This window comes from Acomys russatus, chromosome 13, assembly GCF_903995435.1.
Source record: "Acomys russatus chromosome 13, mAcoRus1.1, whole genome shotgun sequence".
In the NCBI taxonomy this organism is placed as follows: Eukaryota; Metazoa; Chordata; class Mammalia; order Rodentia; family Muridae; genus Acomys; species Acomys russatus.
Window position 1 is genome coordinate 53,769,317 of NC_067149.1, and position 13,517 is coordinate 53,782,833.

A 13,517-nucleotide genomic window follows, 5' to 3' on the forward strand; every position below is an offset into this window, starting at 1 on the left:
TCTCTGGGTTGGAGGCACGAAACAAGTGAGGCCTGGATAATCAGGACCTCTCCTGGCTTAATGATATGGCCCTGGTGACCCATGAGTGTCTGGCAGCACTCTGCCGCTACCTGCTACCCACAACTGCCTCTCCTCTTGAAGCTGGCAATGCCAAGTTCTCCTCATCTCAGTTTCTCACCTGACACTTCCCCACCTTGTCACCCGGAGTCCTCTTCCAATGTCAAAGCCTTGGCCCTTGTTTCTTCTTGAGACTCCTCATAGGGAGGGCCCCTGAGATCTTGGCTTGCTTCTTCTCTCTGACCGGCCATGGCTCTGTGTCTGTGGTAGGCCCTCCCACCCCATTGATGCCAGAAGGCATAAAGTCTTGGCCTTATGTATCAGATAACCTCTGCTCCCTGATGAGGTTATTGAGAGCTGCTGCTAAAGATCACACGATGTGATTGACTTTGGCCAACACAAGAACTGTGACGTTGACTTACCCCAATGTTGCCCAAAACCTTCACACTTTCATACCATGCAAGTGGATAAAAGGAAAGAGTTGCCGAGGATCTGTGTAAAGGAGCTGATTCGTATACCCAAGAGGGCTGGTCACAACATCCCAGACTGACCTGGCTACCTGGGGAACTAAAGATTCCTGAGGCAGCCATCCCACTTCAAAAGAGGGCCACTCAAGTTGACAAAAAGCATGGAGTCTTTGTCATATTCCTGGGGATAAATGAATTCTGTAGCTGTCCCTATCCAAGAAGCTCTTCCAAGAGTTTTTAACATATACTTTAGAGGATCCATTGGGCATCTCCCATTTATTTCCTCCTGTCACAAGGGCAAGTGACAGACTGACTTAAAGAGACAGAGGCGATTCAGACACACATAACAGCAACCAGATAAATCAGACAAATGAGGGTGGCCACCAAGCATTCATTCATTCAATAGACCAGGGACCTCCAGTGAATTCTGACACAGTCTCCTGACATTGGATCTACAGTTGCATCCAATCTTGGCTGTTGTGTCCTCAGCAGATGATGCCTTCCACAGGCTACCCTTGCCTCCAGATGTGTTGAGACCAGATGAGTTTCAATTTACCTTTCTGGGCAGCACTGCTGGTTGCTTCCAGAGCACTCATCAGAGATTGGTCAAGAGAGGATTTTCCCGAGGACCTGGACTTTCTCAGTGTGTGTAACCTCTAGGAGTGTCTCCAGTTGGAGCGCTTGTCCCCTCCTGCTCCTGGGGATCACAAGGCCCTGAAGTGTCAGAGTCCACTCTCTGAAGATCTCACTGGGGACTCCCAAAATGTAACAGGGAGCCCACCACAAAAGGCCACTCACAGTGTATAGCCAATTGAAAGTCTTTATTCCAGCCAGCTTGGACTACATTTAGGTGTTCAAGACCCAAGTGTGCAGCTCAATGTGTAGAGTAAGAGAATTTAAAAGGCAAAAAAACCACACCTTCTTGTCTCACTGGGCAGCTGCATGGGGAGGTTTTGTGCAAGCAAAAAATTTAACAGAAGCCAGGATAGATTAGCTGGGCATATTGACCTCAGGTTCTTAGGACAGAGTTGGGTAATTTTCCACAGGGTTTTTCCATCGAGAAGATAAAATTCTAGTCGAGCCTAAAATGACTTCAGCAAGAATACAAGATGGAGGAACCTCTGCACTGTCTTGTTCTGTCACAACACAAAACTGTGGGAAGCTAAAGTGTCAGGGCACCAGGCATAACAGACATGCCTGGTGGCCAGTTAAAAATCACTGCAGACCATGTATCCGGGGAGGAGAAGCAGGCTACTTACTGCCTTTACGTCATCTAGGCAAAATCCAACAGGAACATGTGCCACTCACAATAAATAATGCTCACACTCCTTCATTTTGTACATGAATATATGCCAAGCCCCATACCCCAAGTCCTTGATAATTAACAGTGTGTGTGGCAGAAAGAGCATTGGACTGGGAATCAAAAGACTTAGGTTCTAAAGCTAGTTCTGCTACTAGCTGTGAGACATGCAACAGTCACTTCCTGTCTTTGGGCTAATGACACTGCTTATAGGCTAAAGGGCCTTGGCTCAGAGCATCTCATTGCTCCCTTCCAGCCTGAAATTTTAAAACCGCTATGATTTATTTCCTTGGCAACCTGTAAGCCAGTCGCATAAATAGAACCTTAGTGGTCTCTTGTCTCTGATTGTGAGCCATTGAAGTTATTAAAGTAAAGCAACACTGAAGCAGACCTGCCATGCTATCAAATTTCAAAAGCCTGCCTAGGGGGGAATGGGAGTGTGGGGGGTGTCAATATAAACATTTAAAAGACCCACATAACTATTTCCCCAGTGGCTAATATAAGATACTCCAGTGCATTGGGTGGGTAAAAGACCCATTCAAACTTCAATATAGACCGATCTATAATACAGGGGAAACCAGGGAGCCGGGAAAATGGAGAAAGTTTACTTCTGTGCCTTACATGTGGCCACAGCTTGCCTTTTAAAAAGCTAGCCTTCTGGAACTGCAAATAAATGTCTTTTATTTGGAAAATTGACAATATGTACTAAATTTGAACCTATGCATAACCTTATCATTTGGCAATTTCACTCCCAGGTGTGTTCCCGCCAGCAACCAAAAAGCTTTCACAAGAATGTTCACAGACATATGGCCAAATGCCCATCAAAAGAAATGTGGGTTAATTAGGGGCATCTCAGTAATGGAAATGAACAGAAAGGCATTCCAAGAAACTCCACTACTGAACACCGCAAGCTGGTGTTGAATGACGATGTCCAAGCCCCAAAGAACACAAGCCATGGGATTCTTAAGTCCAAAACCAAGACAGAATACATTTTGTATAGCTGCAGATGGCTATTCTGTATGATAAAGAGCATGAGAGGCTGCTGTTCCGTCCTTAGAAGTAGATGATGACACTCCCATCTGGTGATGCTTTCAGTTGCACCTGTGACTTGCTTTCTATTTTGAATGTAGAGTAGGCTGTAATAAATTTCTACTTTTAAGTTACTTTTAAAATTGTTATCCGTGAGAAAGAGAGGGAATACGATAAAGATGGAAAACTGGGTTCTCAGGCTGCGGTGGACAAAGCTTGAGGAGAGAGAGGTGAAAGTGCTTCATCCCAAACCTTAATAACCCGAGTTTAGTCCCCAAGGCCTAGGCAGTGGAAGAGGAGAAGCTATTCCTGCAAGTTATCCCCCGATACACACGCACCCACATGTGTACACACGCACCCACATGTGTACACACACACCCACTCATACACACTGGAGAGATGGTTCAAGGGTTAAGAGTGCTTGCTGTTCTTGTAGAAGGACCCCAGTTTGGTTCCTAGCACCCATGTCAGCTGGTTCACAACCACCTGGGACTCCAGCCTCAAGGGCTCTTATGATCTCTTCAAGTTTTCATAAACATGGCATATGAATTCATAGACACACACACACACACACACACACACACACATATACATACACAACGAGGGGGGGAAGAGAGAGAGAAATAAGTAAAAATAAAAATAATTAAGTTCACTGTCTCTTAATACATTCTTTTTTCCTTTGGGTGCTAGGGTTGGAAATAAAAGCTTTGTGCAAGCTAGGTCAATGCTCTACGACAGTCTACACCCCAGCCCTAAATATGTCTAATGTTTTAAAAAGAAAAAAGTAACACTTGCTGAGTTTTGGTGTAGCAAATATAAATAACTACAATAATTTTGTTTTAAAGTTATCAAAGCACTTCCCCCTTTACAAGTGTGCATCTGCAGAAGGCTGAAGTTACAGTGTATGCTTCAGCCACAACAGGCCCAACATAGAAGCAGACATAAAAATACGAGTGTCACCTCCTAACTGAGGCATTTAAAATATTTACAAACTAATCACACAGTGGCCACCATCCGAAGTAATATTCTCTCCCTCCTCCTTCTCAGTGGACATTAGGCAGTCTTTTGGCTGTCCACTGAGAATCTAGGGGGAGCAACTGCTGCTCACCTGTGGAGGCCAGAGGCCAGTGCGGCGGCCCTGCACAGGGAGACCTCCCAGAATAAGAAATACCTTGTCAAAACTTCAGCCCTTCAGAAAAGGAAGTACTGATGTAAAATGACACCCCCCAAACAGACACACACACACACACACACACACACACACACACACACACACACACACACACACACACACCCTTCTCATTCAGTCAGTGTTTGTTTCAAATATAGATTAGTATGGAACAAGATTATCTTTAAGTAAATTCATAGTGTTTTTAAAAAGTCACCATTTGAACTTGTAATAATAATGTCAGTGGGTATAATCCACATAAACAAAAGCTCTTGGGGGTTCTCAATAGTTAGGTTTTTGTTTTTTTTTTTTTAAGACAAAGGAATCCTGAGACCAAAAAGTTCGAGAAATTCTTGGAGATTATAGATTACATGAAATTCTGTTGGATAGCTTTTACACACCAGCCAGGGTAAAAACAAAACCCAAGAAATGTTCACAACAGGTATGACAATGACATGTGGCTTCTTCTGAAAGAGAGGAGGTATCTGGAGTACACTGAACTATAAAGAGGGTGGAACCAGAGGCAAAAGATGCCAATCAAAGGGGCTGGAGAGATGGCTCAGTGGTTAAGAGCACTGCCTGCTCTTCCAAAGGATCCGGGTTCAATTCCCAGCACCCACATGGAAGCTCACAACTGTCTGTAACTCCAAGATCTGACACCCTCACACCAACACACATAAATTTAAAAATTAAATAAATAAAAAAATATTTAAAAAAAAAGATGCCAATCAAAATCTCTCTCAGATGCTCACCATGAGAAACACATCCACTAAGAGAATTCACCTGTGATTCCCAAGAAACCTGCTGCCTAGATTGGAAAAGGGACACAACAATGACCAGTTCCATTAAAATGTTAGTGGCAAGAATGGAAATATATACATGGGGACCGGGAAACCTGCAAGTGCCACCTTAGGAAAAGGGGCAAGGAAGAAAGACCTCGGGGCCCGACATGACACCAGAGCTGAGTCTTGAAGGATGAGTATGGATTTGGTCACTTGAGAAGAGCAAGGAATCTCAAGAGATAACTGGGGTCCATCCCCTGTCCTGTAGGCAAAGGCCCAGAAGTATAAAATTACACGATGTAGTGAAAAAGTTATCAAAGGGTACAGAGGAAATGAAGGGCAGACTGGATGGCTAAAAGAAGCCTCATTTAATGCTAGGCATCTTGGTACCTGTCAGTTGTTTATCTCTGACTCTAGTCCCTGGACGATAAGTTCCCAGTAACCCTAACTCAGTGACTCCCATCCACCCAAAAATGTACAGCTGTGACTATCTACTTGTTAGGACTAACTGTTCATTTTGCTTCTGTAACTTGCTTACACAGATACCCAAATATTGTTTCCGGTTGCCTTAACTACTTAATTTGGCTGAACAGAACAGTTTTTTGCTTGCCTGTATAGATACTGAAGGTCTTCTCCCTCCTTCAAGGCAATCTCAAATTGGGCTTAGAGACTGTTCATCCTGCTGGTAGCGAATCAACAATTGGACTGAGTCTATGGTCTTTTCCCAGGGGTCACAGACTCCATAACAAGACAAAGTATATACCACCTGACAAAATAGACAGTCTCCAGTAAAAGCAAGATTTTTTGTTTTGTAAGGAAAGAGAATCTTTGAGTTAATCTCTTGTGTCTTTAGAAGCAGCTAAGGCAGCTCCTGCTTTCCCGCCCTGAGGCAGCCTGGAAGGGACCCTTCCCTCCCCCTGCTAGGCTTCCCTGTCTTTATGTTAGCACTTTCTGACTCAAAGGCAGCGAGGTGGTGCTGCTGGTGGTGGCAGAAAGGTCTAAAAGTTTCTGCAGGCCAAAGGAGGAGGGAAACATCCTGTTTCTGATCTTGCCTGTGAAGCCAGCAGGGCCAGACATTGCCTGGAGAAATGCCTTTTAGGTCCCGTCAGGTGATATCCTGGTTCCCACTGAGGAGAGTGGACCAAGATGGGTGAATGTTCATATCAGAAGCATCATTGAACCCTTTTGAAATGCCTAGGAAGGCAGGCAGGGGAGCATTAAGCAAAATCAAAGAGGGGAAGAGACTAGGGACACTTTCTGATGTGGTCAGCCCTGCATACCTCCCTTGGCAGCCTCCATGAAAGGTTGAGCCAGTCTCATGACACCTGTCCTTTGCCCAGGGTCCCAGAAGAGGCCTTCCCCCTTGGAGCAGGCATTGAACAAGTGGTGGAAGCCATGTAACCATGGCTGGGAATCCCTTGAATTCAGAACATGTCAGTGGGAGAAAGACAACAAGATGGGCAGGGGCTGGTGAGGTGAGCTAGGTGGCAGGGAGAGAGTCTCCCATCAGTCCATTGGTCAAGATAATTCTACAAACAGAAGAGAAGCAGGAGGCCTCAGAAGCAGATAGAGTTAGAGGTCCCCCAGCAGACTGGACCAACAGGAAGAAAGGGAGATTCCTGAGGATAAGTGGGGAATCTGGCCTGGTCCAGCCTGAGGACAGTAAGGTCTTCATGTTAAATGATGCAGGAGCACTGCCCTGTCCTGCTCTGGCCAGCAAATCTAGGTTCTGGTATATGTACAGACTTCATCAACATCTGTTGGGCCAAGGCCCAGGAGGGCAGAGTGTGCCAGAGAAGACAAGCACAGCTGGGGGAATAGGCCACTCATCCCCGGAGCACCCAGACTTTCCCTTTCTTTTACATACTAACCCATGTGTAAGCAGGATGCCAATGGGGCAGGCTACCTGTCCATGCATCTAATGCAGATGGAAGCACAACAGCACATCTGTCATTAGAGCCACAGGTGGGAGGAGGAAGAGATTGCTCACACCTGGCCCCAATAAACACTTTGGCGGAGAAATAGGTTTTTGTTCCAGTGTACCTGAATTTGGAGCTACTTGGTTTAGAGTTACTGTTTTCTTTTTCTTTTCTTTTCTTTCTTTCTTTCTTTCTTTCTTTCTTTCTTTCTTTTTTTTTTTTTTTTTGCCTTTTCCCCCCTGTGAGAGTGTGTGTGTGCGTGTGTGCGCGCGCGCACATGCATATTTATGTCAACATTCACACCTATATATCTATAAACACTATTTAACACACAAGTATGTTGCACACATAGGCTAGAGGGCTTGTATGGGCACATGATCAGGATTTAAGGCCAATTCTGATATTGGGTAGTTCCTTCGCTCAGATCACCTAATCCCCTTGCACAGGCTGTTGCAATGTTGAGGCGGAAACTGGGTGTCTCTTGGGCAGGAGAATGCCCTCTGTCACTCTGAAGAGCTCCTTGAGTGCTTCATGGTCCTCATCACTTATACCTCTGGATCTGCATGGTGTTTTGCTCCCTGCTTCCTCAACCTCTATGGCCAAGAGATGGGACATATTCTCCTTTGCAGCTTTTTAGTTCTCAAAAGAGCTAGCTTATTCGCTTGTGTGAATTTGCACCTTTGCTCAGGTCTGGAAAATTGGTGGAACTGATCTTCTTATGCCCACTGAGCTTTAGGACCTTGATGAAAGGAAACCTATCCTTACCATGTGTCCTTTGTAAGTCCACGTCAATTTCTTTGAAGAGCTTGATCTCCTTAGCAACTCCAGGAAGCATTGGCCCATCAGGGAATCGTTCATCTATAAAGGACTGACTGGTCATGTAGGTGGTCATTTCAGTGTAGGTAGCAACCATCCGGACTGTGCAATGAAGGCTGATGACTCGGAGTCAAAATTCCAGGTCTCATGAAGCATCCATGACAGAAAGATAACTTCCAAGTCTCTGGCTGCAGGCCATGATGCAGCGCCCTTGATATTGGTGGTGTTCTGTACATTTCCATGGTTGGCTGTGTAGCCCCCTGGGAATAGTCACATAAATTGCATTAAACCGCCATATGACTTATTGTGGTTTCCCGATCATGTGACAGACACACAACACCCATGACAATCTTGTGGAGTGTATTTGCTAGAGCGGGTGTTTCTACCACTTTGGGGTTGACCCAAGGGGCGCGTTTCCCCTCAGATGTCAGTTCTCCTGCACGATCAAGTCTGACAAGGGTGAGGAAGACTGACTCACCAATTTCATAGGTCAGGAAGACTGCAAGCAAGCATCATACTGGCAGCAATATTCTTCCCCCATGGAGTTTGCTGCTGCTGAGGTCAACTGCACATAGGTTAGTTAGAACTGCATTTGTGACTTCATCAGGTGGAGGGACAGCCATGTCCTCTTTCTGCAAGGGTCCTATCTTTATGTTTTTTGCCTTCCTAACCCATGCCTTAAACCCAGACAAATCTAAGCTCATATCTGGAGATACCTGTGCACAATTGAGTGTAATGCAACTACACGTGAGTGCCCTTGGCCTTGCATGCTCCAGTTTGAAGTTTTCTTACAGAAGACAGCAGTGTCAGAAATGGAGACCACCCATCCCCACAGCTTTGGTCACTTGGAGTCCTCCTGTCAGCTGTTTACTCACACTGGTTACCATAAATTGACAACCTGGGTACCACAGCTATTCAAATAATTGCAGATTTAGATAGAGGAGCAGCCAGGTGCCCGGCACTGTTGTTCTAAGGCCTTACAAATAGTAGCCATTAAACTAGCAGTAGTTGTTAGGGGTGTTATAATAAGCAGGTGTTGGGTGACTCAATAAAACAAATCATAGTGTCAACTCAGTCCTCCCAAAAAAGGAAGTAACAAAGCCATGGGCCGCCTCTTCCTCACATGGTGTGGCACGCTCCTCCTTTGCCAGGGTCCAGGACAGTGCCTTCCTTTGTCTCCCTTTACTGCTTTTGCCTAAGCAGTGACGGCAGTGAAAGGAGCCTCTGGGTTTATTGTTCATGCTCTTGATCCATGGAAAGGACATGTGGGAGGGTTGCCCATGTCTGTAAACTGCAATTCCTGATAAACCTTTTTTAGGCTGCACTCGATCTCTCTTTCCTAAGAACTATTCCTGAGTATCCTGGTCACCCATCCCCTTAGAGGCTCAGTGGGTGAAAGAAAATAGAAAGCAAGACAACATTAGAACAAATACATGTTTGTTTAGAGGCCTGAGGGGGTGAGGGGCTTTGTGGTCCAGAAGAGAAATACTCACTGATCTTCTGACTGCCAGGGTGTTCCTGGATCAAGAAGGACTGAAGAAAAGTTCCAGAGAGTATCTGATAAGAAAGAAAATGAACCCAAATCCTTGCTTGGGCTCTCAGCGATGAGGAATGAGGGGAAACAAAGTGGTATGGGTAATGAATGGAGCGTTGGAGATGGCTTAGTACAGGGCATGCCAAAAACAGAACAACAAAGTATGAGAACTAACAGTGGGGGACACAGGAGGCTGAAGAGGTGATGAAATTTAAGCCGAAGTCTGACAACCCAAAGAATTTGCCACCATGGGGGCTAATGCAAGTCACCTAGGCAGGAACAAACTTGGGGGACAGGCAAGACGCCAAGGCTATTGAGGCTGATTTCTGCTGTGGTGGTGAGGCAAGGGCAGGCGCTGCATCGGTTGACTGGGTCCAGCTTTGTGAAGCCAAGGAGTTTACTACACCCTGTATAAGCAGTCTTTGGGAGGCTTTAATCAAAGAGCCGGCAGGCAGGTCCATTTACAATAAGGCAGGAGCAGAAGTGAAGACTCTCCGTGAGGCTGATGGCAGAGCACAGGTGGGGGAATTTGGATTGGCTTCGCCTGGGATAGCAGCTGTGCCCATGGAGAGGACCATTGGCCACTTGGGACCTACTGAGACCCTCTTGTGGATTGGATGTGAGCTAGACAGGAGAAGGGAGTGGAGGGTGAAGACTCCCAAGGGCATTGAGTGGTGGTGGGGCCCCTGAGCTAGGTGGGGAAGAGAAGTGAAGGAAGGCTGGGGTGAGGTCCTGTCTAAGGCCATAGTGACTATGAGCAGGAGTGGCTTGCTACCCACTATCATAGGACCCACTCTGCCTCACAGGAATGGTGGCATTTCCCTGGGGATTCCAGGCCCCCTGGGGGAAATCATCAGGAGACTGTACAGGGCAAATGTCATGTTCAAGGTCATAAGACAGTGACTTTGTCCATTCATTCATTCATTCATTCATTCATTCATTCCACAAACGTACACATGTGCATCCTGGAAGAAGTGTCTGCGCTTGCCTCGGTCTTTAGAATGATCAGCTCATGGAGCGCTTCCTACCAGAATTTGCTGCTTCTTTAAAACAGTCTTTCTAGTAGATGTGGCCTCAGAAATGTCTAAGTAAGGCCCAAACATGGCTTCAATTTTCCCAGTAAAAATCTGTCTGAAGGGCAGCTCAGGCCTACTGCCCTGTACCTCTGGCCCACTGCAAGCCCTGGCAGCAGCAGCCCCAGCTGAGTTGTCCACGAAGGTGTGAGAGGCAGATAGTGCAGTCGCTCAGACAGTGGGAGAAAGCCCCGTGGAGAACCCAGAGGAGAGCTGCTCAGACCACCCAGCCGTCCTTCCCACCTTTGAGTTGTGCTAGGTGGGCTCCAAGAAGCTGTATCCCTCCATTTCCTTGGATTCGTATTCTTTTCTCTTTTTTTCCAACTTTCCCTTTCAGCCCTTTCCACTAAACAAAAAACAAAATTGCCACCCATGTCTGCTCTTGACTTTGCCCCGCCTTCAGATCCTCTGACTTCTAAAATGCTTCACTTCTGGATACTTCCATTGTTGTTTTCCTTGTGGTGGTTCTGGGTGAGTTATTTACTTGTTTGGGTTTTCTGTCTTTATTTTTTCCTGGATGCCAAACTGCTGGATGCACTTCCACACTTGTAGTTTTCATTGTTAAGTGTCAGAGGCCCCTTTGAGTAGTGTTGGTCGCAGTCCTCGGGTCTTTTCGTGGCTGTTGTGTTTTCCTCTTGCTCAGGCTGGTTTGAGAGGCCCTCCAATGCCAAGTTCACTTAGGCAAGTTGTGAGACTTCCATGGTTACTGTTTTTACGCCAGTTTGTTGTTGTTGTTGTTGTTGTTGTTGATTATTTCTGACTTTTAATGTGATTTGGGAGGAAGGCCAAATCTGTTAGAGACTTGTATTTTTCCAAACAAATTTAAGGTTAATGTAGTTTGAAGAACAAATTTCAAGGGATGTACAGGGTCACTCACTTTGGCAAATATTTTTGGTTTCATTGCACAGAGTCTACATTACAGGAAGTTTTTTAGCAGCTCCTGCTGGATCCATCTGCTGTGCTGCAGACTGTTAAATGTGACTGGAAATATCTCTCCTTCAATCACTTATCCATTCGTTCATTCATTCATTCATTCATTCATTCATTCCATAGACAGGTATGAAGCACCAAGACCTGGGAAAAGAAGTGATGAGCCCACTGGGAGTGGCAGATAAGTCCCTGCTCCCTGGACAGTGATACCCAAGTCTTTCCAGGGGGTGGGACCAGCACACAACATGAAATCAGGTCCTGGGGGTCAGGGCTTTGGGGTACATGAGCTCCTACAGCTTTCTAGTCTCCCTACTCCCCAGGCTCTGACCCGGGAAGCTGTCATGCAAAGAAATTCCTCTCTCTATCCCACTGAGACTCCGTGCTCCTGGGAAGACCCTGTAGAACTTTGTGGAAGAAATGAAGCAGCTGGACACAGCAGCCAGTCTTTGTCCCCACTGGGGACCATGAGTGAGAGGTGGCTGAATGGCCTGTGGCACTAGTTGGCAGCTTTCTGGATTTCCTGGCACTGAAAACTGTTTTCGGATAGAGAGGTGTGCATAACATTAGTATTAACTACATAACCAGCATAAACCACAGTTAGTGAAGCCTCAAGCTACCACTAATCCGCAGTGGATTAGTGAGAATAATGGGGCGGACTTCACATTTTTTTTTAAATGCTTTGAGATACATCAGGCCAAATATCTCCAACTATCAAACTGTTATTGTCCCCTTTTTCTTGTTTTCTTCAAATAACTGTGACAGCAGACAAAACAAGGCACGGTGGTCAGTGCCACACAGAACGTGGCCAACACATGAAGTCATGTTTTCAAAACCTAAGGATGCTTCAAATCAACTCATTGTATGGTCCAGTCAGATCCTTTAAAACTCATGATGGAGAGATTATTCCACGTGCAGCACAAGGATGGATTCTGATACTTTTTATTGTTTTTCAGGAGGCCATTCAACTTTCATGAAGTTGATTCAAACTAGATGATACATTTCAGTGGGGTAATTTTGCAAAGTGTTCATTAACAAAGCATAGTCAAGAAGTCACTGTCAGCATTCTATATAACAACCCTCCTCTTGGCTATACAAAGGGACTGCCTGGCACAGGCCACCAGTCATTTGTCCAGTGTATTCTTTTAAAAAATAATTACCAATACAAAAGTGTCATAATATCTTCATTTTGCAATTGCATGGTTTCTGTGGCTTGTGCTATAAGCAAGGGAGCCAATTTGTCTTCCAGATGCAGAAAGCTGGGACACAGAGGTGTGGCCTCTTCCTCTAGGTTACATGACTAGACATCACAGGCAGAGAGCCTGCTGAACTAAATGCAGGTGCTTTCTCCTCACTTCGTGGTGCCCAAGTCCCTTGATCCACAACCACGAATGAGCACTGATTGAGGCCCTTGGTTTCCATGGAAACAGCTCCAAAATGAAGGCATCACATGTTACATAGAACAGCTATCGGATGGAGGAAAGTGGGTCTATATAGCAGCAAAGGCAGTGCAGAAGGCACTGCTTTTGAGTTGCTATCAGGTGTTAAGGTTGACTCTGTATAGTCATCCCTATCTCTGTCTCTCATGAAAGCCATTCTTCATAGTTAAATGGTAACTATGGTTGCTGTAGTTGAGTTAGTGATGATTGAAAAGTGCAAGTTATAATAGCAGTTGTTGGGAGTGAACTTTGTAACAGCTGGAAATAGCATTGTATGCTAATGAATCCACCAGGAAAGACACTGGGGTGTGTCTAAGGCTTCAGAGAAATAGAAACTAGTTCAAGGCATTCATTTGATTTGCTTCCAAGAGATCACATCATTGGCAATACAGCTACATATGGCAATGTCACCTCTCACGTTCTGCAATGTGCCAGAGGACCTACGAGCCTAGTCTACTGACACCAACCACACTAGAGGGAAGCAGGACAGCAAAGGGACCTCTTATAGTAGTGTTTACCAGACACCTGAGTTTTGCAGAAAATTTAAGTTGCGAACCTTTGGAACTCTGCCTATAGTTAGAAGTGTTGATCTGTGCAAATGAAGACTTAAAAGCAAATTGCCGAGTGGAACCAGCACATTTCAGCCTTATTACAGGTAAACGAGAATGCCATCCAGACCTGAAGCACAGTGTGAGAGAGGCAGCTAGACCTTGTTTTTACTGCTCTCCTTATCCAAACAACGTAAAGACTTGAATATAAGTGTATAGCACACACGATGTGCACTGGAAAATATATAAAAGATATAAAGTTTGGTGACAGATGTGGTTTTCTTGTATATTCCTTAGGAGCTATTATTTCTATAATGTCAAATATCTTGGAAATCAGCATTTTAAAAAATCAGCATCCAGTAGGATACAGGCAGAGTTCTTGAGCCAGAAAATAATCACAGAAATTAATTTTAAGATAGCATTTAAAATTAAATACTTCCATTTGTAAAGGAAACCAC